Raw genomic sequence first — 24,788 nt, 5'->3', positions numbered from 1 at the left:
CCATATATTCAGATACCCACCACACGTTCAGATACCCACCACACGTTCAGATGCCCACCACACATTCAGATGCCTAACATCAAGAGTACATAACCCCCAAGAGTGTGCAACTCTAGTCTATGGAGTATGGGGTCCGCGACGGCAGAACTTCACATCATGTGATGAACCCGTACACAATTATTTTGCACTCTGTGCATGATAGCCGTGGTTGGCTATAAAAACCCTGCAATCGCCACGCAAAGTGGTCATTGGCTACCCCAGCCATGTATTGCTTGGAATAAAATAAAATAATGGTAGCTGAGGGCGGTTGACCAAACATTTCAGGTGGGAAGTTCAGAGGTAGGATGAGCTAAAAAATGATCAAAAAGTCGGCAGGCAAGAATCTTCATATCGATGAAAGTAAAGTGTTCGCACTCATACTTGAGAACAACAGGACAATATGATTTGAACGAAATCTTCATCACACCGAGAGTTGGACGACGAAGGAAAGATATTGATTATGGTACCATAAAGTTTAGATCTACTTCGAAGTAAAACTGATACAACCAACACTGATAATCTAAAGCTAGCACTATTGGATGCGCTATTACGTGAGCAGCGAGTAGTGTTGAAGTAAGTGTAGATTGGGGAAATGCAGGTGAGGTACATGTGTGTGGGTGGGTATTTGAGTGTTGGTATGTTAAGGGAAAAGTGTGAGTGCTGTACCAAATTCTTTCTTTCCGGCCCTACCAGCAAATCAAAAAATCAAAGCAATTCCAGCACCCACATTGCAACTGGGCCCATTTACACACAGGTACTGTAGCGGACATAGAAATCCAGTCGATTGACCGGGACCGCCGCCCTCAGCGCGTACAGAACGCTGCGTGCAGTCATGTTGATCCGATGCGACCAGCGCGCTGCAGTGCATATACATTCAGCATTCCGCTTATCCTCGGCTGCATGGCTAGCGCCCTGGGGCCGCTAGACGTGCGACCGGATTTCCACGTCCACGACAGTACATTCACAATTTCTCAACCTTCCAACTAAAGAGAAGTGAACAACAGGAATGACACACATTGCCATAAACGACTTGCCTGGGCTGCTGAAAGCTGAAAATAACCATCTTCAAGTTTGGGGCTTTTTGCCCGTGTTTCCGGACTTGGAACTCAAGCCAGTAACAGCTGGGTCAAATCTCCTAGGGCACTGCCAACGAGTACAAGCGGCGTACTAGCAAACCAAAATAATGTCAAAGCAATTCCAGCACCCACATTGCAGCTTGGCCAACTGGTGCGCACAAATGGTCCAAAAGTTCACCATTTCTCATGTTTCAGGCTATTCACAGCTGCAACACTGACAATGACCACCGTGAATTCCTGCAATAGGCGCACAAAGGGTAGTGCACCACAGAAATCAAACGCATTATGCGCCGCAGAAAGCTCAAGATTATCCATCTCCAAGTTTCGGGCATTTCGCCCGTGCACGCGGAGTTGGAACGGGGTCACAGGGTCAACAAGGTCTAATTTTCTGGCGAACTGCCTACGAGTACAAGCGGCCTACTATTAACAATAATATTCCCGAGATTCGAGTTTAGCATCACTTGAATGGTCAGAAACACACAAGCCTTCGCTTTCGCAGGCCACCTTAGTGGCAAATGCAGACCTCACAAAATCAGCTAGCAAACCAAAAATCAACACAATTCCAGCGCCCACACTGCAGCTGCGTCCATTTACACAAAGGACATTAAAAAAACATGTGCGCACAAATGGTCAAAAATTCACCAATCACCTTTCCGACTACTGTAAAAGCCATTATTCTAACGAGGCGCATATATAACGATTTCCCAAAATTGACTAGTTTACGTGTACCAAAGGTAACGATTCTCACTCATTCTCAATGCTGAATAGGACATTATATGTATCGATTTCAGTATAAGGATTTCTATTTTAACGACAGATTTCTCCTCGTTAACTCGTTAGAGTTAGCACTTCGTTTTATATATATGGCTTTTACAGTTATCACCACTGCAACATGGACGGTGACCACAGTGAATTCCTGCGATAGCACACAACAGAAATGACACACATTTTCATAAACGACCTGCCCAGGGCTGCGTGTGCATCCGGACTCGGAACTCCAGCCAGTTACAGAAGTTTGGGGCTTTTTTCAAATTTCCTAAGGCACTGCCTACGAGTGCAAGCGGCCTACTAGTAAACCAAAAATCTAAGCAATACCAGCACCAACATTGCAGCGGGCCCCATTTACGCCGTGAATTTCTGCAATAGGCACACAGAGGGTAGTGGACAACAGAAATGACACACATTGTCATAAACGACCTGCCCAGGGCTGTTGAACCCTGAAAATACCCTCTCTCCAAGTTTGGGGCTTTTGCCCTTTCCATCCGGACTTGGAACTCAAGCCAGTTACAGCAGGGTCAAATTTTCTGGAGCACTGCTTACGAGCGCAAGCGGCCTACTAGCAAACCAAAAATCGAAGCAATTCCTGCATCCACATTGCAGCTGGGCCCATTTACCCACAGGTACATTGAAATGAACAGGTGCCCACAAAAGGTCAAAAATTCACCATTTCTCACCTTTCCGACTATTCACAGCTGCAACATGGACAGTGACCGCAGTGAATTCCTGAAATCGGCACACAGAGGGTAGTGGCCATCAGAAAGGACACACATTGTCCTAAACGACCTGCCCAGGGCTGCTGAACCCTGAAAATACCGTATCTCCAAGTTTGGTGCTTTTTGCCCCGTATATTCGGAGCTGGGACACAAGCCAGTTACGGCAGGGTCAAATTTCCTGGGTCACTTACTACGAGTGCAAACGGCCTACTAGCAAACCAAAAAATCTAAGCAATTCCAGCACCCACATTGCAGCTGGGCCCATTTACCCACAGGTACATTGAAATGAACAGGTATGCACAAATGGTCAAAAATTCACCATTTCTCACATTTCCGACTATGCACAGCTGCAACAAGGACAGTGACCACCATGAATTCCCGCAATAGACACACAAAGTGTAGTGCACAACAGAAATGACACACATTGTCAGAAATGACCTGCCCGGGGCTGCTGAAATCTGAGAATAATCGATTTCCAAGTTTGGGGCTTTTCCCCGTACATCCGGACTTGGAACTTAAGCCAGTTACAGCAGGGTCCAATTTCCTGGGGCACTGCCTACTAGTGTAAGCCGCCTACTAGCAAACCAAAAATCTAAGCAATTTCGTGATCCACATTGTAGCTGGGCCCATTAACCCACAGGTACATTGAAATGAACAGGTGCGCACAAATGGTCAAAATTCACCATTTCTCACCTGCCCGTTCGCAGCTGCATCATGGGCAGTGACCGCCGTGAATTCCCGCAATAGGCACACAGAGTGCAGTGCACAACAGAAATTACACACATTGTCATAAACGACTTGCCCAGGGCTGCTGAACCCTGAAAATAACCTGTCTCCAAGATTGGGGCATTTTGCGTGTACATCCGGACTTGGAACTCAAGCCAGCTACAGCAGGGTCAAATTTCCAGGGGCACTGCCTATGTGGTGAATAGCAATTTCTGGGCATAAAAATAAAATAGAGCCCCACTGGCTGTGTGTTTTACATTTTTCATATCTTTTTGTATATATTGCATGGCCTAATCCTTCATCTTTCCAAAAAATTCACCATTTCTCACCTTTCCGACTATTCACGGCTGCAAAATGGACATTGGCCGCCGTGAATTCCTGAAATCGGCACACAAAGGTGATGATGTAGCACGTATTCGCAGACGCCCTCTCACGGCATCCTGTATCAATCCCGACTAGTGATGATGAACTTGGAGAAGATCCAGCACTGTCCTGCCGCAGTATCCGTATCTGTTTACTCCAAGATGGTCCCCAGAGTCTCCAGTTCGCTAAGCTCCGTGCCGCAGCAGCATCTGATCCTGACTACCAGATGCTACTTGGGTATATCCAGAACGGATTTCCCTCAGCACAAAAGCAGCTGCCCGAGCCTCTTCGTGCGTATTGGAACGTGCGTGAACATTTGTCCACCGACAATGGCATAGTCTTGAAAGGTCTACGCATAGTCGTCCCAGCCTCTCTGCGTGCGTCAACGCTGATCGACCTTCACGCAGCCCACCAAGGTCTGACCCGTACCAAACGACGTGCCCGTCAGACAGTGTATTGGCCCGGAATGAACAGTGAGTTAGACACGCTAGTCCGCAGCTGTGATGCATGCCGTGAATTTCAGCCGTCTCAGTCTGCCGAACCGCCCATTTCTGACCGCAAGCCCACTTTGCCATTCGAAAGTGTTAGTGCTGACCTTTTCAGTTGCCAAGGTTGCGAGTATTTGGTATTCGTCGACCGCTTAACCGGATGGCCATGCATCGCCAAGCTTGGTCACTCAGCCACGTCAGCTGACGTCATTCGTCATTTCCGCAGGTGGTTCCCAGATGTAGGCGTACCACAGGTCATTTCAACGGACGGCGGTCCTCAGTTTGCGTCTCACAGATTTGCTGAATTTTGCGAGCGCTGGGGAATCCGTCATATCAAGTCGTCCCCTCACTACCCACAGTCGAACGGACATGCGGAGGCAGCCGTGAAGGCAATGAAGTACCTGGTGGAAAAGACTACCAATGATGGTAATCTAGACACCGATGCTTTCCAGCGTGGCCTTCTCGAGTGGCGCAATACTCCTGGCACTTCGGGAAAGAGTCCTGCCCAGTTACTGTATGGTCGCCCACTCGTCTCCTTCGTTCTCGCCCAATGGAGCCAGTTCGACTCCCACTGGCAAGACACCGCATCTGACATGGATGATGTTGATCGCGTAGACCAGCCTCCCAGTCAGCCTCACCGAGAGCTCCCCCACTTGTCTATCGGGACGCACGTTGACATTCAGCACCCGAAGACAAAACGGTGGTCTTCCCGCGGCGTTGTCGTGGCTATCGGTGACCACCGCGACTACTACGTCAAGCTACCGAGTGGACGCGTATATTGGCGCAACCGTCGCTACCTCCGCCCGTACCGTCCTCCTACTCCAGCTTCAACAGCCATGCCTGCATCGTCTCCCGTACCCGACGCTGCACCACAAGCAGTCCCTGTGACTCAGTCGTCGCCACAGTCAACTGTTCAGGTACCACCTCGAACAAGCCAACGTCCCCGGCGACAGAATGTCCCCTTTAACATTATTTCAACGCGTGGACAATCGTACAATTAACACTCGCTCTGTTCAGTTGTTGATGTCCATTGTACCTATTCAATTGTCATTCCCATTGTTTCGCAGTTGAAAACCTTCATGTATATAATTTTTGCAATTATCCCTTTTACAAGTCTGTTGGAAGTTGCTGCTGCTCCGCGACATGTCATTTGCTACGCACATGCAATTTTCACATTATTTTTGTTGATTAGATAAACACTTGTACGTTTTTATCTTAGGAGGGGCATGATGTATATGGCATACTTCCGTATATGGTGCAACTCCCGCACCCCGTATGCACCCGCCTAGAGCTCCTGCTTCCATATGCGCTCGTACACACTTTCCTTGGTGTTCGTACACACTTCCCTTTTGTGTTCGCACACTGCTTGGAATGTTGTTCTTCGTTTGTTGTCCTCCTTGCTAGTTGTGAATAAACTCTATCTGACACCACAAAAGGGAAATGCGCAACAGAAATGACACACATTGTCAAAAATGATCAAGCAACTTACAAGCAAACCAAAAATGAAACCTACGCGACCACTGACATTACAGCTGGGTATAGCTGGAAGTGCAGCAAGAAAAAGAGGCACATTTCTCTAAAGAATTCGCCCAGGGCTGCTGAAAGCTGAAAAATAACCTATTTCCAAGTTCGGAGCTTTGTCCCGTGATTGTTCACTTTGCGACTAAACTATTCACAAAAGTGCAACATTTTCTGAGTCGCTGGATGTGGGTGCCAGCGGCCTACAAGCAAACCAAAACTCAAATCAATGTGACAATTGACATTTAATAGAGCTGGGTCATGGTATAGAGAGGTACATTGAAGCGTGAAAGATGGGCACAACAGGTCGAAAGTTTGACATTTCCTCACCTTTTTGCCCGTTCGAAGCTCAGAAACTCACACCGACCTCTTTTTCCCGTGATTCTTCACTTTGCGACTACACTATTCACAGCAGTGTCAAATTTTCAGGGTAACTCGATGTGGGTGCCAGCGGCCTACAAGCAAACCAAAAACCCAATCTATGCGAGCACTAGTGCCCTACAAATAATAAATAGTAATAATAATAATTCGCGGGATAGCAAACCAAAAATTAAAGTAATGCGACTACTGACATTACAGCTGGGTCATGTTATAGAGAGGTGCATTGAAATTGAAAGGTGAGCACAAATGGTGAAAATCCGACATTTTCTCACCTTTCTGCCCGTTCGCAGCTCAGAAAATGACAATGACCATCCTCATCTCCTTGTGTAGCTGGACATAGACAAGGGCACCAAGAAGGAGAGCCATATTTCTCTAAAGAAGTCGCCCAGGGCTGCTGAAAGCTGAAAAATAACCTATCTGACAGTTTGGGGCTTTTTACCCGTGAATCTTCACTTTGCGACTAAACTATTCACAGCAGTGCCAAATTTTCTGGGTAACTTAATATGGGTGCCAGCGCCCTACAAGCAAACCAAAAATCAAATCAATGCGACTGCTGTCAATGCAGCTGCGTCGTGTTATAGAGAGGTACATTGAAATTCAAAGGTCAGCACAAATGGTCAAAATCCGACATTTTCTCACCTTTCTGCCCGTTCGCAGCTCAAAAAATGACAATGACCATCCTCATCTCCTTGTGTAGCTGGACATAGACAAGTGCACCAAGAAAAAGAGCCAAATTTCTCTGAAGAACTCGCCCCGGGCTGCTGAAAGCTGAAAAATAACCTATCTCACAAATTGGGGCTTTTTACCCGTGAATCTTCACTTTGGGACTAAACTATTCACAGCAGTGCCAACTTTTCTGGGTCACTGAATGTGGGTGCCAGCGCCCTACAAGCAAACCAAAAATCAAATCAATGCGACCGCTCACAATGCAGCTGGGTCATGTTATAGAGCGGTACAATGAAATTCAAAGGTCAGCACAAATGGTCAAAATCCGGCATTTTCTCACCTTTCTGCCCGTTCGCAGCTCAGCAAATGACAATGACCGTCATCGTGTCCTTGTGTAGCTGGACATAGACAAGTGCACCAAGAAAAACAGCCACATGTCTCTAAAGAATTCGCCCAGGGCTGCTGAAAGCTGAAAAATAGCCTATCTCACAAATTGAGGCTTTTTACCCGTGAATTTTCACTTTCCGACTAAACTATTCACAGCAGTGCCAAATTATCTGGGTCACTGCATGTGGGTGCCAGCGCCCTCCAAGCAAACCAAAAGTCAACTCGATGCGACCACTGACATTACAGCTGGGTCATGTTATAGAGAGGTACAATGAAATTCAAAGGTCAGCACAAATGGTCAAAATCCGACATTCTCTCACCTTTCTGCCCGTTCGCAGCTCAGAAAATGACAATGACCGTCATCATGTCCTTGTGTAGCTGGACATAGACAAGTGCACCAAGAAAAGCAGCCACTCAGAATTCGCCCAGGGCTGCTGAAAGCTGAAAAATAGCCTATCTCACAAATTGAGGCTTTTTACCCGTGAATCTTCACTTTCCGACTAAACTATTCACAGCAGTGCCAAATTTTCTGGGTCACTGAATGTGGGTGCCAGCGCCCTCAAAGCCAACCAAAAATCAAATCAATGCGAGCACGGACATTACAGCTGGGTCATGTTATAGAGAGGCGAAAGCCTAAAGGGACAAGCCCAACTTTTTTTGCGGATTTTCTGTCATAAAAAATAAACGTCACAGGCTGCTCTTCGTAGGTGTCCGCGTCCCAGCGGTCCGGGCAAGCGACCGCACCTCAGTGGGACACTTGGCCGTGGCTTTTGTACTGCAATCTGTGGGAGAGCCTTTCCAGGGGTAGTAGTAGTACACACCTGGCCTGGGTACCGGGTATGGACGAATCCCTGGTGTTGATCCTTTTTTGTTCCTTTCCTTTTTATTTGTTTTTGCTGAGAAAGAAACGTTGCTGTTTCTGTTCCCGCCAGCGCCTTTGCTCTAGTAAAACATTGCTGGCTGATAAATGGTCATTGCTCGTGATGCCAAAGGTGAAGGGAAGCTGGGTTTCTTGCCATTTGCAACCCTGTCTCTGAAAATGTAGCTTGTAGCTCCGAGTATTTTAGTTTTTCGACGTGCCAGACCTATTGGTATGAGCTGCAGAGATGAGGAGCAACGAAGGCGTTGGATTAATGCGTTGGATTGATGCCAATAATGGTGTTTATGGCCGGACAACGCCAGCGGTTTTCACTTGTCAGGAGGACAGTCAAGTTGGAGCAGGCAGATGACAGATTATTAATTTTGGCGCATTTTTTTGCAGAGTGGGTGGCTTGCCGAAGAGAATCATCTCAGTACCTCATGGTTACTAGTATCTGACAAATGCCTCTTATTGCTAGTCTGCATTAGAGCATAGCAGAATTGATCATGTCACAAGTACTAGTAGTGTCAAGACTTGATGTGCTACGATTGTACTCAGATCATGTGGCAACTTCACGGTAATTCGTCCTGCCACTTTACGCTCTCCCGGAATTCCCTGCAGAAGTCACATGCCTGTGCAGGGGACAACGTGTTTGCATTGCTTACTGATGCAAGCGGATGGAGTGCAGAGCAGATAAGAAGACATAACGTCTGGCTATTCAAATAGCTTCGGCTGCTATTAATTGGCTGGACTCCTGGAAACGTGGGCAAGAATCTAAACCAGTCCACGGAAACGATGTGACGCCACACAGAAAGCTAAATGGCAAACCAATCAAGTTCTTTGGTAATGAAACCTTTCACCAACGTTGTCCGGTTGCATGCCTAGTGTCACTCACACAAGACCAATGGATGCCACATGTACCTAAAAGATACGCTGTTGATCAACCACAACTCCAATACCACTGAGCAGCGTCTTCTATACAGATCCAATTAGATATTGAAGTATATGAGTCGAAGTTGCTGGTATAGTCTCTCCTAATGACCGCGTATTTGGCATAATTTTCTCTATACTGCACCCTAGAGCTACTTACCTTTTCCGACATTGAACTCAGGCAGTAACCACTCGCCCACAGAATGAGCCAATTGACACAGACATCAAGTACCATGTGCATTCGTCGCAAGAGAGACACGCAAGTTTGCAAGTGCAGTGGATGTACACCCACTGATTTTCTCTTATGCCAACGATATCAGACATGACCTGAGTGAAACATATCAAGACTAGCACCGCATTACTGCCCAATTCCGTAATTATAATTATTGCGATGCCTTGTGAAAGGATTCTCAATGCACACCTGGTCTACGCCACACGGAATACATCGGATGATAATGACCAAGACAGCTGCCTATGTCTCTCTCTCTTTCCCTCTCTCTCTCTCTCTCTCTCTCTCTCTCTCTCTCTCTCTCTCTCTCTCTCCCCCCCTCTCTCTCTCTCTATCTTCATCTATATCTATCTATCCAATCTGGGGACAGAACTGTTTCGTCCTTTGTGGACTCATTAGCACAGCACAGAGAAATGAGGCCGAACCTGATTGCAATGAAAAATAAATTCCAAAGCCATATTTAAACCAGGGCCGAATATACTGTGCCAAAAATACCTCTATCTATCTCTATCTCTTTATCTCCTTGAGGGCACACTGGGTCCCCTGTTTTCGCAATTCTCCACCTATCAACTCCCTTCTGTGTGTATGTGTGTGTGTGTGCGTGCACGGGTGCAGGGTATATGCGCACATATCTTTCCTTCTCTTCCTGTCTTTACCTGGTTTGTGAATCGGCTTTTTAATCGTATTTTTTTCGGCTCACTGTTTTATGAGTTCACCTCATTATTGCACACAGGCAAGCAGTCAGGCAGCATTACAACAAATCAGCTTTGCTTCACTCCTGTACAGTAGTGTCTACTACACTTTGCTTTCGCCGCATTCGACAACTCTCAGCACTCTAGATCTGTGTGCATTATGCTGCTACCTACTTGTATTATACTACTTCAGTATTAGAAATCCAACGAACGAAATCTCTCGTATCTGTGTGTCTCCACATGTTTCTCTGTCTGTCTGTCTCTCTATTCTATTAATCTATCTATCTGTCTGCCTCTCTCTCTCTCTGTGTCTATGTGTCTCTGTCTGTGTCTTGATTTTTCTGTATGCCTGTCTTTGTCATTCTCTAGCTGTCTGCCTATCTCGTTCTGTCCGTGTGCCTGTCCCTGTCTGTCTGTCCATCTGTCTGTCTGTCTGTCTGTCTTCCTTTCTGTTTCTCTGTCTCCATCTGTCTGTCTCTGTTTCTCTGTCTGCTTCTCTTCTTCAGTCTTTCTCTGTGTGTCTCTCTTTGTCCCTCACTCGGTCACTTTTCTCTGTCTCTTACTTTGTCACTTTTCTCTCTCTGTTTCTGTGTGTGTGTGCGTGCGTGCGTGCGTGTGCGCGTGTCTCTCTCTCTCTCTTCTCTTCGTCTCTCTCTCCCTCTCTCTCTCCCTCTCTCTCTCTCTCTCTCTCTCTCTCTCTCTCTCTCTCTCTCTCTCTCTCTCTCTCTCTCTCTCTCTGTTTCTCTGAATCTTCGTCTCGGCCTTTCTGTGTTTGTCTGTGTAACTCTCCAGCTGTCTCCCTGTCTTGGTCTGTCTCTGCTTGTCTCTCTATGCTTGTCTCTCTATGTTTGTCTGTCTTCTTGGCCCTGTACTTATGTTGCTGTTTCTCCGTTTGCTTCTCTTCTTCTGTCTTTCTTTGTCCCTCTCTCAGTCTCTGTGTCTTCTTCCTTCTCGATCTGCCTCTCCCTTTCTCAGTTTTTTTTTCTCTCTGTCTTTCCCTAAGGACCCTCTGTCTCTGGCTCTCTGTGTCTTTGTGTCTGTCTCTCCTTTTGTCATTCATTATGTGCGTCCCTCTGTTTCTGTCTCGGTCTTTCTGCGTCTGATTGTCTGTCTCTGTCTGTTTTCTCCTCAGTCTGTGCTTTGTCTCGGTCTCTTTCTCTCTGAGTCTCTGTCTGTCGCTCTTTATGCGCAGCATCCCTCCGTTTCTGTCTTTCTGTGTCTGTCTGTCTGTCTCTATCTCTCTACCAGCCGCTGTTCTACACATAATGAAATTGTGTGGCACCGCGCACGTGGCTATGCGTGGGACATTCACACGCACACACACACACACACACACACACACACATCCGTACGCTCGATCATACAAGTACATGTAGTAGTGAAGAATTCACCTCAGACACATTATTAAAACGTATCTCTCTGTCTCTCTCTCTCTATGCCTGCCACTGTGCTGCATATACAGTTAGTGAAATTGAATGGCACAGAACACGTACATGACTGTATATTTACCCACACGTGGGGCATTCACGGATGCACCCACACACACCATGTATACGCCCGTCGCAAGAGAAGCACCAAATCTGCAAATGCACACCCACACACTTGTACGCTCGATCATACAAGTACACACACACACTCATACGCTCGATCATACAAGTACAATGTAGATTATGTAGTAGTGAAGAATTCACATCAGAGACATTAAAACGTCTCTCTCTCTCTCTCTATGCCTGCCACTGTGCTGCATAATATTATACAGATAGCGAAATTGGTGTGGCACATAACATATACATGACTGTATATTTACCCACGGGCCAAGCGTGGGACATTCACGGATGCACACACACACACACACACACACACACACACACACACATGGCCTGCAGCAAATAACATTTCATAGCTACAAGACCTTCAAAGAAAGTCATGGTGTCAAGAAGATAGATAAGACAAGGATAATTGTAAAGTATAAATTATATTATACATATACATGTAGCAGGGATATTCTCAGAGAGTCAAACTACTGGATGAAATGGCAAACGAAAGTCTCAACTTCAGAGAGTAGAGTAGAGAGTAGAGTGGGTGGGTGTGCAGACCAGCGAAGGTCATAACAAATTGATAATAACGTGTAACCAATGCCGGCAATGGATAATGTGTGAGCGACCAAAGAGGCGTACATAGCATTACCTGTACCACCATAAACACACCTTGACCTTGCCCATTGCGTAGCAAAGATACCGCATTGTTATTTCTCCAGTCCACGACAGAATGACTGATGGCGTTTCAGGTCGCCGCTTCGACGGAACATGCGGCCGCAGGCGCAACCGTAGCCAGCAGCAGAGGGTGCCTTGTGTGGTCGACGGGCAATGGCACGCCACTCCGGATGGTTCTGGGCTGCATTTACCATCCACATGTTGGTACCGGTGGCTCAACCGACGCAAAGTCATGCATAACAACGTCCCTCCGCCTCTTCCGTGGATCACGCGCGGGGCGCGGGGCAGGCAGTTCACCGAAGAGAACACACTTCGGCAACCGGTGATCTTCCCTCCGTGCCACGTGTCCAAGCCAGCGCAAACGTCATTCCCGTATGATGTGACCAATGTCCTCAGGCACTCCAAGGGTCTTTGCAAGGGCTGAGGACGTTGCGTGGGTCTCCCATTGCTGCCGTCGCGACACTCCAACGATAGATCTGACACATTGATGGTGGAAAAGGTTGAGGTGTCGTAGGTCCGGAGCCTTCGTTGTCCAGGTCTCCGCGCCGTACAGGAGGGTAGAGAGCACCACGGCAACATACACGCGACGACGACACTGCAAACTCAGTGATCGGTTCTCGGATACGGCTTGCTTCAATTGCAAGGAACTAAATACGGCAAGCAAATCGAGGGACATTAGGTGCAAACCTCGTTGTTCTAGTTGTGTAGACTGCACGGGGTCTTGAAAATACTGAGCCTCCACGTTGTATCTGTGTGGCATGTGGCATCCGTTGATCTCGTTTGAGTAGTAGTAGGCATGCACTGCATTATGTTTTGATGAAAGGTTCGATAGCTGATGAATGGGTTTATCATTTGGCTTCCTGTGTGGGTATTGCTTCTGTGGATTGGTTTGGAGCAATGTTCAGATAGTCCAGGCATCAGGCAAATTTATAATGGCGGTCCAAGCTAGTTGAATATCCGGATCACTTTTTCTCATCTGGTCTACACTCCATCCGCTTGCATCCGTAAGCAATGCAAACGCATTGTCCCTTGCACAGGCACGTGACTCCTGCAGGCAATTTTGGGAGAGCGTAAAGTGGCAGGACGGATATTCCCGTGAAGTTACAACATGATCTGAGTATAATCGTAGGACATCAAGTCTTGACACTACTTGTGACATGATCAATTCTGCTATGCTCTAATGCAGACTAGCAATAAGAGGCATTTGTCAGATACTAGTAACCATGAGGTACTGAGACGATTCTCTTTAGCAAACCACCCACTCCGCTATAAATGCTCAAATAATCTGTCATCTGCCTGCTCCAACTTGACTGTCCTCTTGACAAGTGAAAATCGCTGGCGTTGTCTGGGCCATAAACACCATTATTGGCATTAATCCAACGCCTCCCTTGCTCCTCATCTCTGCATCTCGTAACGATAGGTCTGGCACATCGAAATCTAAAACTAAAATATTTGGAGCTCTTATTTGTTCAAGCTATATTTTCAGAGCCAGGAAGTTGCAAATGGCAAGAAACCCAGCTTCTCTTCACCATTGGTATCACGAGCTATGATCATTATCAGTGAGCAACGTTACTAGAGGAAAGTCGCTGGAGTGAACAGAAAGCTTTCCAAGCAGCAACGTTTCTTTCTCAGCAAGAACAAATAAAAATGAAAGGAGCAACACCAAGGATTTGTCTATCCCGGTATAGGTACCCGGGTGTGTGTAGCCTCTGGCATGGCAAGGTTCTGCCACAGATTTCCAGTACAACGGCCACGGACAAGTGTCCCACTGAGATGCGGTCGCTCGCCCGGACCGCTCCGACGCGGACACCTGCGAAGAGCAGCCTGTGACGTTTATTTTTTTATGACAGAAAACTGCAAAAAAAGTTGGGCTTGTCCCTTTAGTCCTACCCTATAGAGAGGTACATTGAAATTCAAAGGTCAGCACAAATGGTCAAAACCAGACATTTTCTCAACTATTTGCCCGTTAGCAGCTCAGAAAACGACAAAGACCATCATCATCTCCTTGTGTAGCTGGACATAGACAAGTGCAGCAAGAAAACGAGCCACATTTCTCTAAAGAACTCGCGCAGGGCTGCTGAAAGCTGAAAAATAACCTATCTTACAAATTGGGCCTTTTTACCCGTGAATCTTCACTTTGCGACTAAACTATTCTCAGCAGTGCCAAATTTTCTGGGCCACTGAATGTGGGTGCCAGCGCCCTCCAAGCAAACCAAAAATCAAATCAATGCGACCGCTGATAATGCAGCTGGGTCATGTTATAGAGAGGTACATTGAAATTCAAAGGTCAGCACAAATGGTCAAAATCCGACATTTTCCCACCTTTCTGCCCGTTCAAAGCTGAGAAAATGACAATGACCATCCTCATCTGCTTGTGTATTTGGACACAAAGAAGTACACCAAGAAAAAGAGCCACATTTATCCAAAGAACTCGCCCAGGGCTGCTGAAAGCTGAAAAATAACCTATCTCACAAATTGGGGCTTTTTACCCGTGAATCTTCACTTTGCGACTAAACTATTCACAGCAGTGCCAACTTTTCTGGGTCACTGAATGTGGGTGCCAGAACCCTACAAGCAAACAAAAAATCAAATCAATGCGACCGCTCACAATGGAGCTGGGTCATGTTATAGAGAGGTACAATGAAATTCAAAGGTCAGCACAAATGGTCAAAATCCCACATTTTCTCACCTTTCTGCCCGTTCGCAGCTCAGAAAATGACAATGACCGTCATCATGTCGTTGTGTAGCTGGACTTAGACAAGTGCACCAAGAAAAACAGCCACATGTCTCTAAAGAACCCACCCGGGGCTGCTGAAAGCTGAAAAATAGCCTATCTCACAAATTGAGGCTTTTTACCCGTGAATCTTCACTTTCCGACTAAACTATTCACAGCAGTGCCAAATTATCTGGATCACTGCATTTGGGTGCCAACGCCCTCCAAGCAAACCAAAAGTCAAATCGATGCGACTACTGACATTACATCTGGGTCATGTTATAGAGAGGTACATTGAAATTCAAAGGTCAGCACAAATGGTCAAAATCCGACATTTTCTCACCTTTCTGCCCGTTCGCAGCTCAGAAAATGGCGATGACCATCCTCATCTCCTTGTGTACCTGGACACAAACACGTGCACCAAGACAAATAGCCACATTTCTCTAAAGAACTCGCCCAGGGCTGCTGAAAGCTGAAAAATAACCTATCTGACAGTTTGGGGCTTTTTACCCGTGAATCTTCACTTTGCGACTAAACTATTCACAGCAGTGCCAAATTTTCTGGGTCACTGAATTTGGGTGCCAGCTCCCTCCAAGCAAACCAAAAATCAAATCAATGCGAGCACTGACATTACAGCTGGGTCATGTTATAGAGAGGTGCATTGAAATTCAAAGGTCATCACAAATGATCAAAACCAGACATTTTCTCAACCTTTTGCCCGTTAGCAGCTCAGAAAATGACAACGACCATCATCATCTCCTTGTGTAGCTGGACATAGACAAGTGCACCAAGAAAACGAGCCACATTTCTCTAAAGAACTCGCACAGGGCTGGTGAAAGCTGAAAAATAACCTATCTTACAAATTGGGGCTTTTTACCCGTGAATCTTCACTTTGCGACTAAACTATTCACAGCAGTGCCAAATGTTCTGGGTCACTAACTGTGGGTGCAAGCGAACTCCAAGAAAACCAAAAATCAAATCAATGCGACCACTGACAATGCAGCTGGGTCATGTTATAGAGAGGTACATTGAAATTCAAAGGTCAGCACAAATGGTCAAAATACGACATTTTCTCACCTTTCTGCCCGTTCGCAGCTCAGAAAATGACAATGACCGTCATCATGTCCTTGTGTAGCTGGACATAGACAAGTGCACCATGAAAACGAGCCACATTTCTCTAAAGAACTCGCCCAGGGCTGCTGAAAGCTGAAAAATAACCTTTCTGACAGTTTGGGGCTTTTTACCCATGAATCTTCACTTTGCGACTAAACTATTCACAGCAGTGCCAAGTTTTCTGGTCCACTGAATGTGGGTGCCAGCGCCCTCCAAGCAAACCAAAAATCAAATCAATGCGACCGCTGATAATGCAGCTCGGTCATGTTATAGAGAGGTACATTGAAATTCAAAGGTCAGCACAAATGGTCAAAGTCCGACATTTTCCCACCTTTCTGCCCGTTTACAGCTGAGAAAATGACAATGACCATCATTATCTGCTTGTGTATTTGGACACAGACAAGTGCACCAAGAAAAAGAGCCACATTTATCCAAAGAACTCGCCCAGGGCTGCTGAAAGCTGAAAAATAACCTATCTCACAAATTGGGGCTTTTTACCCGTGAATCTTTACTTTGCGACTAAACTATTCACAGCAGTGCTAACTTTTCTGGGTCACTGAATGTGGGTGCCAGAGCCCTACAAGCAAACCAAAAATCAAATCAATGCGACCGCTCACAATGCAGCTGGGTCATGTTATAGAGAGGTACAATGAAATTCAAAGGTCAGCACAAATGGTCAAAATACGACATTTTCTCACCTTTCTGCCCATTCGCAGCTCAGAAAATGGCAATGACCGTCATCATGTCCTTGTGCAGCTGGACATAGACAAGTGCACCAAGAAAAACAGCCACATGTCTCTAAGGAATTCGCTGCTGAAAGCTGAAAAATAGCCTATCTCACAAATTGAGGCTTTTTACCCGTGAATCTTCACTTTCCGACTAAACTATTCACAGCAGTGCCAAATTATCTGGGTCACTGAATGTGGGTGCCAGCGCCCTCCAAGCAAACTGTTCCGTCGCATTTCATATATTGCTAGACTATCTGGTTTCTGTGTGTGAGCCGACAATAGGCGGTTGTGCGATGACAGTCTGGTTCTTTTCATTACCTTCGTAATCTGTGTCACGCTCACTTGGTTGCGGTTTCATTCATGTCTGTCATGCTAGTGTTAGTAGCCGCTGAACTAGTATCGTACGCTGCACATATCTAGAGTGCAAGAGTTCATAGTGCGTACGGGATCTTTCCATGCCTGCTGCTTTGGCTTCCTTTGTTTCGCTGCTTTTCAGGATATGTTCTGTGCATAAATTAGCTGGTTTTAGTTGATAGTACTTTAGTGTGTGTGTAAGGATTTGTAGAGAACAGGAGCTGTTGTTGTATCGTCTTGCAAGAACGTTGTAAGACAGATCAAGCCCCACAGTTTGTGTGATGATTCGAGTGTATGAGTACTCGAGTGCATGAATATACAGTCTTCGAAGGGTTCGTGTGCGTGTGAGTAGAAAATACGAACATATCTGGTCCTTCGAGCCGGATTGTGGCATGGCGTCGGATCCTGGTATGCGTAGGAGCAGCCGTTCCACGATAGGAGTACCTCCTCAGCGATGGGGTTTCGAGACCGAAGCTGTCGAAGGTAATCGTGACCAGCAAGGAGCAGTGCCGACGTCCGGCAATGGAAGTCGAGCTGTGAGTGCTCGATCGCGGACATCATCAGCCCAGCACAGTGGTAGCTCGCGACGAGCAGTGTTGGAAGCTGAGATTCGAGTCGCAAAGGCGCAGTTGGAACTGCGAGAATCTGAATTGGCAGCGGAAACTCTTGTAAGGACAAGTAGTGTTCGTTCGCCAGGCTCCGGGACAGGGAGGTCCCCGTCTCTCGGGATGCAACAACAAGTGTTTGCGGAGGCCGCAGAAGTGTTTGATGCAGGCGAGGAGGCACCACAAGGAGAGCCACACGACAACTCTCAACCGGACGCAGTAGTCGTCGGACTGGTTGCAGGAGATGTCGGGGACGTAGCAGGACACGTCCAGGAGATAGAGTCGGACGCCGAAAGTCACCTCCGACGCGAGTTCCAGCTGAAGGAACTCAGGTACCAGCAGGAAATCGGCTACCTCGGCGAGCAGTTGAACGAGTGCCGAAAGGAGTCGAGAAGGGTGAAAGACCGTGCTCAATCGATCGTCCAGAAGCTGGAGGTCGCCGAAAGCAAGCTTAGGGTCGCACAGCGGGAGAATCGAGACCTGTTGCAAACCAGCTACGAACAGGAGAAGAGCATGTACAGTGAGCTGGAGCAAGCGCGGCACGAACTCGCGGAGATGGAGCGGCGCGTGCAGCATGCACACAGCAAGGTATGTGACGAGTCCACAGCTGTAGTTGCATCACGTGTGAATTCTCCTCAATCCGTGAATAGTACAGACAGTCGTGATGGTGCCAAGTGTGTAATGCACGGGCTGTCTGCCTGTCAGATGAGTGGCAGTCACAGTCGAGTGGTCAGAGATGAGGCCAGCAGTCAAGTGCCCGTGCCAGCCAGCAGTGACTCTAGTAATGATTGTAGCAGTACAGCTGGCAATGCTGACTCAGACCAGTGTACTGGCCAGGGCACCATAGGCATCGCCAACATGGCACAGGAGTTTATGGGTGCTTTGACAGCAGCACTACGGAGTAGTGGCAACAACACCACCACCAGCCACAGTACTACTCCTGACTCTGACACTGGCCTACACCAGCTAGCAGCCCGACACAGCTCCATCAACACCAAGCTGCCCACGTTCTCTGGGAGACCTGAGGAATGGCCAACGTTCATCAGCACATACAGGAGCAGCACCAAGCAGTGCGGATTCAGCAATGCCGAGAACGTTCAACGCCTGCAAGCGTGCCTGAAGGGCAAAGCACGGGATGCGGTACAGCTGATGCTCTCCGTGCCCGACAATGTGGAGCAGGCCGTGCAGACGCTCGAGCGACGGTTTGGCAGGCCGGAGCTCGTCGTCACTGAGCTGATCGAGCAAGCCAAATCACTCAAACCCGTGAGTCTTCACTTTGCGACTAAAATATTCACAGCAGTGCCAACTTTTCTGGGTCACTGAATGTGGGTGCCAGAACCCTACAAGCAAACCAAAAATCAAATCAATGCGACCGCTCACAATGGAGCTGGGTCATGTTATAGAGAGGTACAATGAAATTCAAAGGTCAGCACAAATGGTCAAAATCCCACATTTTCTCACCTTTCTGCCCGTTCGCAGCTGAAAAACAGACAATGACCATCCTCATCTCCTTCTGTAGCTGGACATAGGCAAGTGCACAAAGAAAAAGAGCCACATTTCTCTAAAGAACTAGCCCAAGGCTGCTGAAAGCTGGAGCAAAATTTATTTGAAGAACTCGCCCAGGGCTGCTGAAAACTGAAAAATAACCTTTCTGACAGCTTGGGGCTTTTTACCCGTGAATCTTCACTTTGCGACTAAACTACACCCAGCAGTGCCAAATTTTCTGGTTCAATGAATGTGGGTGCCAGCGCACTCCAAGCAAACCAAAAAGCAAATCAATGCCGCCACTGATATTACAGCTGGGTCATATTATAGAGAGGTGCATTGAAATTCAAAGGTCAGCACAAATGGTCAAAATCCGACATTTTCTCACCTTTCTGCCCGTTCACAGCTCAGAAACAGACAATGACCATCCTCATCTCCTTGTGTAGCTGCACATAGACAAGTGCAACAAGAAAAAGAGCCACATTTCTCTGAAGAACTCGCCCAGGGCTGCTTAAAGCTGAAAAATAACCTTTCTGACAGTTTGGGGCTTTTTACCCGTGAATCTTCACTTTGCGACTAAACTATTCACAGCAGTGCCAAATTTTCTGGGTCACTGAATGTGGGTGCCAGCGCCCTCCAAGCAAACCAAAAATCAAATAAATGCGACGACTGACAATGCAGCTGGGTCATGTTATAGAGAGGTGCATTGAAATTCAAAGGTCAGCACAACTGGTCAAAATCCGACATTTTCTCACCTTTCTGGCCGTTCGCAGCTCAGAAACAGACAATGACCATCCTGATCTCCTTCTGTAGCTGGACATAGTCAAGTGCACCAAAAAAAAGAGCCACATTTCTCTAAAGAACTCGCCCAAGGCTGCTGAAAGCTGGAAAATAACCTATCTGACAGTTTGGGGCTTTTTACTCGTGAATCTTCACTTTGCGACTAAACTATTCACAGCAGTGCCAAATTTTCTGGGTCAATGAATGTGGGTGCCAGCGCCCTCCAAGCAAACCAAAAATCAAATCAATTCCGCCACTAATATTACAGCTGGGTCATGTTATAGAGAGGTGCATTGAAATTGAAAGGTCAGCACAAATGGTCAAAATCCGACATTTTCTCACCTTTCTGCCTGTTCACAGCTCAGAAACAGACAATGACGACCTCATCTCCTTCTGTAGCTGGACATAGACAAGTGCACCAAGAAAAAGAGCCACATTTCTCTGAAGAACTCGCCCAGGGCTGTTGAAAGCTGAAAAATAGCCTTTTTGACAGTTTGGGGCTTTTTACCCGTGAATCTTCACTTTGCGACTAAACTATTCACAGCAGTGCCAAATTTTCTGGGTCACTGAATGTGGGTGCCAGCGCACTCCAAGCAAACCAAAAATCAAATCAATGCGACCATTGACAACGCAGCTGGGTCATGTTATAGAGAGGTACATTGAAATTGAAAGGTCAGCACAAATGGTCAAAATCCGACATTTTCTCACCTTTCTGCCCGTTCGCAGCTCAAAAAATGACAATGACCATCCTCATCTCCTTCTGTAGCTGGACATAGACAAGTGCACCAAGAAAAATAGCCACATTTCTCTGAAGAACTCGCCCAGGGCTGCTGAAAGCTGAAAAATAACCTTTCTGACAGTTTGGGGCTTTTTACCCGTGAATCTTCACTTTGCGACTAAACTATTCACAGCAGTGTCAAATTTTCTGGGTCAATGAATGTGGGTGCCAGCGGCCTCCAAGCAAACCTAAAATCAAATTAATGCGACCACTGATATTACAGCTGGGTCATCATGTTATAGAGAGGTACATTGAAATTCAAAGGTCAGCACAAATGGTCAAAATCCGACATTTTCTCACCTCTCTGCCCGTTCGCAGCTCATAAAATGACAATGACCATCCTCATCTCCTTCTGTAGCTGGACAGTGTTGTAATTCAACGTTCTGCACACGATAGGAACTAAGGCACTCACAAAACACAACGGGTAATAGGTTTATCCATTACTTTACCATAGTATAGTAGAAGACTGGAGAGTCCTTAGACTCGAGCGGAATGCATGAAAATGATAGCAAGCTCAGGTTATATGCGCTCCAAGCGTTTGGCGCAATCGGATGCAAAGTTAGCGTACAGCGCATGCGGACTTTAGATCTCTAGATGGACGCTACAGAGTGGCGTGCAGTTTTAGAGCAGCGAACACAATTTTATTCTAGAGATGTACACAGAGCGCATGCGTCAAATTCAGTTTGGGAAAGGTTGCGTGTGAGCAACATGCAAATAAATTATGGGCGAAGACTTTGTAAACAACAGCCTTCGCTTGCAGCAGGAAGATAACTAATGTTTGTAAACATGAAGTATTATCATACCTTGCAAGAAAGGTGTCTCGGAGTGACCCAGACCTGGAGAAGTCAGGTACGTGATTTATGTATTTGCACAACATATTACTATCGTAAATATTTGACGTATGCTCGAGAATTATTGAAATGTCTAACTATAACATTCCCTTCCCCTTCACAAAATAAAATGAAGCCTGAAAGTAAAGACGAAATCTATAAACATGAGCCTGAAACCCCGTCCAGTTACTTGCCGAAAGACGGGTTCTCAATTAAGCGCTCTGGTGGTCTAGAGATCCGAGTAGAACGTCGCAAAGAGACTGCTGGACTGGGTGCACTGGGTGTGTCTGGTTCAGAATCTATTGCTGTGCTTGCATCTGCAGACTCATTGTAGGTAACAGTACTAGAAGCGGGAAACGTAGCAGCTGTAACAGTAGGAGCGTTCTCAGAGCTATCCTCTGGAGTAATCAAATTATCAGGTATGGAGGGCAATGGACACTTACGAGCCAAATCAGCACTGTCGGATGTATCACCGGCGGGATCTTGTAACCGTAAATGCTCAATATGGACATGACGGATGGTGGTACCACTCTCAACAGAGTAGGTCAGTGGTCCCAGTCTGGCTGCAATAACCGCTGGTGTCCATTTGTCATGGCGAACATCCTTGACCCAGACGCTGTCACCTGGCAGGAAAGCTCGCATAGCTGGCGCAGAGTCTTGCTTGGCCTGCATGTGCGTTGCAAAACTAGGATAGAGAAATGAGAAACGTGTGACGGGGACGAACTTTATAATTATGCTAGCTGGTGACGCGTGAGAGACAGAATGTGGTGTGTTTCTATACGAAAACAGGAATTGCGAAACAGCATCTTGAGGAGAATCATCTGATTTTGCAAGATGTTTCTTAAGTTCTTGTACTAGACGCTCCACCTGTCCATTGCTAGCAGGATGGTACGGAGGGGTTCTTTTATGCCGAATACCATTTTTTCTGACAAAAGGTGGCAAATTCCATGGACGTAAACTGCGGACCATTGTCCGATACTAACATCAGCGGGATTCCGCAATAGCTAATGAACCGTTTCAAGCATGATGTCCGCTCAGTAGTAGTAGATTTGCCCATAACAAATACATCTGCCCACTTGGAGTACGCATCAATTATTAACAAGTAGTGCTGACCTTTGTCTTCAGCGAAATCAAGATGAACCCTCTCAAATGGCCGGTTCGGGCAGACCCAGTGGTGAGTGGGTGCCTTCGTTGGTGCTCGAGCCTGCTGTTGGCATAGACGACAATTCGCAGCAAGTTCAACTATGTCTTGGTCTAAGTGAGGCCACCAGAAGATGGATCTAGCCACAGCTTTCATGCGAGATACGCCAAGATGATCAACATGCAACTCATGCAACAGACTGGAATGAAATACCAAGGGAATCACAACCCGCAAACCCCAGGTGATACATCCCTGCTCAACAGATAGCTGGTCTCGAATACGATAGTACGAGGAAAGACTGTCTGGGACACTGCTAGGCCAGCCATGTGTGATGTGGTGCATGACCTTACGTAGAGTGGGGTCAGCTGTAGTTGCCTTGCTAACATCGGTAGCGGATAATGGCAGATCATGACAAGGATCAACATTGACAGACTTAATGTAATCCGTGAGCTGTTGTTCCTGAAGCACAGAAAGCTGAACGGGCAAACGCGATAGACAGTCAGCAACAACATTATCAGTACCATTGATATGCTGAATGGAATATTGATACTCAGACAAAATAACAGCCCAACGTTGTAGACGTGCTGTAGTGACAGACGGAAGTTGATCATGTTCACCAAAGATCTTCAATAACGGTTTGTGATCGGTGCGAAGGGTGAAGTGTCGTCCACACAGATACTGTTTAAGACGCTTCACGGCAAATACAATGGCAAGAGCTTCTCTCTCAATTTGCGCATAATTTCTTTCAGCAGCAGCCAAAGAACGAGATACATAAGTAACAGGACGCAAATAACCTACTTTGTCTGGTTGTAGTAGGCAGGCACCGATTCCCGTGGGAGACGCGTCGCACTCCAAGATGAGTGGTTTCTTGGGATCATAGTGAGCCAGTACGTTTGACGATGCTAAGATCTCCTTGCACTGGATGAAGGCATGTTGACACTCGGGAGTCCAGTTCCATTCTGTACCCTTCTGAAGAAGACGGTTCAAGGGATACAACAACTGCGAAGCATTAGGGATAAATCGACCATAAAAGTTGACCAGCCCCAAGAAGGAGTGTAGTTCTGACGAGTTAGTGGGCTGTGGTGCTTTGGCTATAGCAGATACTTTGCTAGGATCAGCATGCAGCCCCTTGCTTGATACAATGAAGCCTAGATACTTGACACTCTCCTGGTTCAGCTCACACTTCGCTTTCTTCAGCTGTAATCCTGCCTTCTCAAATCTGTCTAGAACTTGACGCAACCGGGTATCATGCTCTGCTTGGTTGGTTCCCGTGATTAAGATGTCATCAAAGTACAAGATGACCCCATCGATGCCAGCTAAGATCTGCTCTATAGTCTTTTGCCAGATTGATGGTGCTGAGGAAACGGCAAAGGGCAATCTCGTGAAAGCAAATAACCCTCGATGGGTTGCAATGACGCACAGATTCTGACTGTCTTTGGACAATGGCAACTGAGTGTATGCTTGGCTGAGATCAACTTTTGAGAAAACAGAGGCCCCTGCAATGCTGGACAATAAATCACTGGGATTTGGAATAGGGTGTATGTTGCTTTCAATATGCTGGTTGATGGTGACTTTAAAGTCTGCACAGAGTCGTATAGAACCATCGGCTTTCTTCACAACAACAATAGGAGAAGCCCACTCTGAAGATTCTACCGGAACTAGAACACCCTCCTTAATCAAACGATCTAATTCAACATCAACTTGCGGTTTCATGGCGTATGGCAACGGTCGAACTGAGTAACACTTGGGAATTGCCCCGCTGGCAATGTGGATCACCGCCTCCGAGTCATGGATCTTGCCCAGACCACCTTCAAAAACGCTTGGGAACTCGTCTAATACAGACTCAGAATCAGACGTACGTGGAGCAGAAGAGACAGAACAGATGGTATGCCAATCCAAACGTATGTTAGACAACCAATTGCGGCCGAACAACGGGGTGGTGCCCTCTTTGACCACAAGAATCTTCTCCTGGACATGTTGCGACTGGTACTGTACATCGACACAGGCCTCCCCCACAACAGTTAAAGGTGCCCCCGAGAAAGTACAGAGTGCAGTCTTGGTGGCATTCAGTTTGACATCTCCCCACAACTGTTTCCAAAGAGCTTCAGGAATGATAGATAACTGTGCCCCTGTGTCAAGTTCCATGTTGAGGGGTTTCCCGTTTACAAGTACATCAACTCGGAATTTGCCAGTGTGACTGT

The 24,788-nt window shown here is 46.8% G+C and overlaps 1 long non-coding RNA gene across 1 annotated transcript; it reads right to left on the bottom strand.

Moving 5' to 3' along the window:
• Nucleotides 1-308: 308 nt before the first annotated feature.
• Nucleotides 309-2,987, bottom strand: LOC135810780 (uncharacterized). The gene is made up of 3 exons (XR_010552386.1): nt 2,938-2,987; nt 2,570-2,618; nt 309-1,352 (listed from the first exon to the last, which is right to left on the bottom strand). It is a non-coding gene; the product is annotated as an uncharacterized LOC135810780 (long non-coding RNA).
• Nucleotides 2,988-24,788: the final 21,801 nt, after the last annotated feature.

This window comes from Sycon ciliatum, chromosome 2 (assembly GCF_964019385.1).
Source record: "Sycon ciliatum chromosome 2, ocSycCili1.1, whole genome shotgun sequence".
Lineage (NCBI taxonomy): Eukaryota > Metazoa > Porifera > Calcarea > Leucosolenida > Sycettidae > Sycon > Sycon ciliatum.
This window is presented reverse-complemented; position numbering and strand designations above follow the sequence as displayed.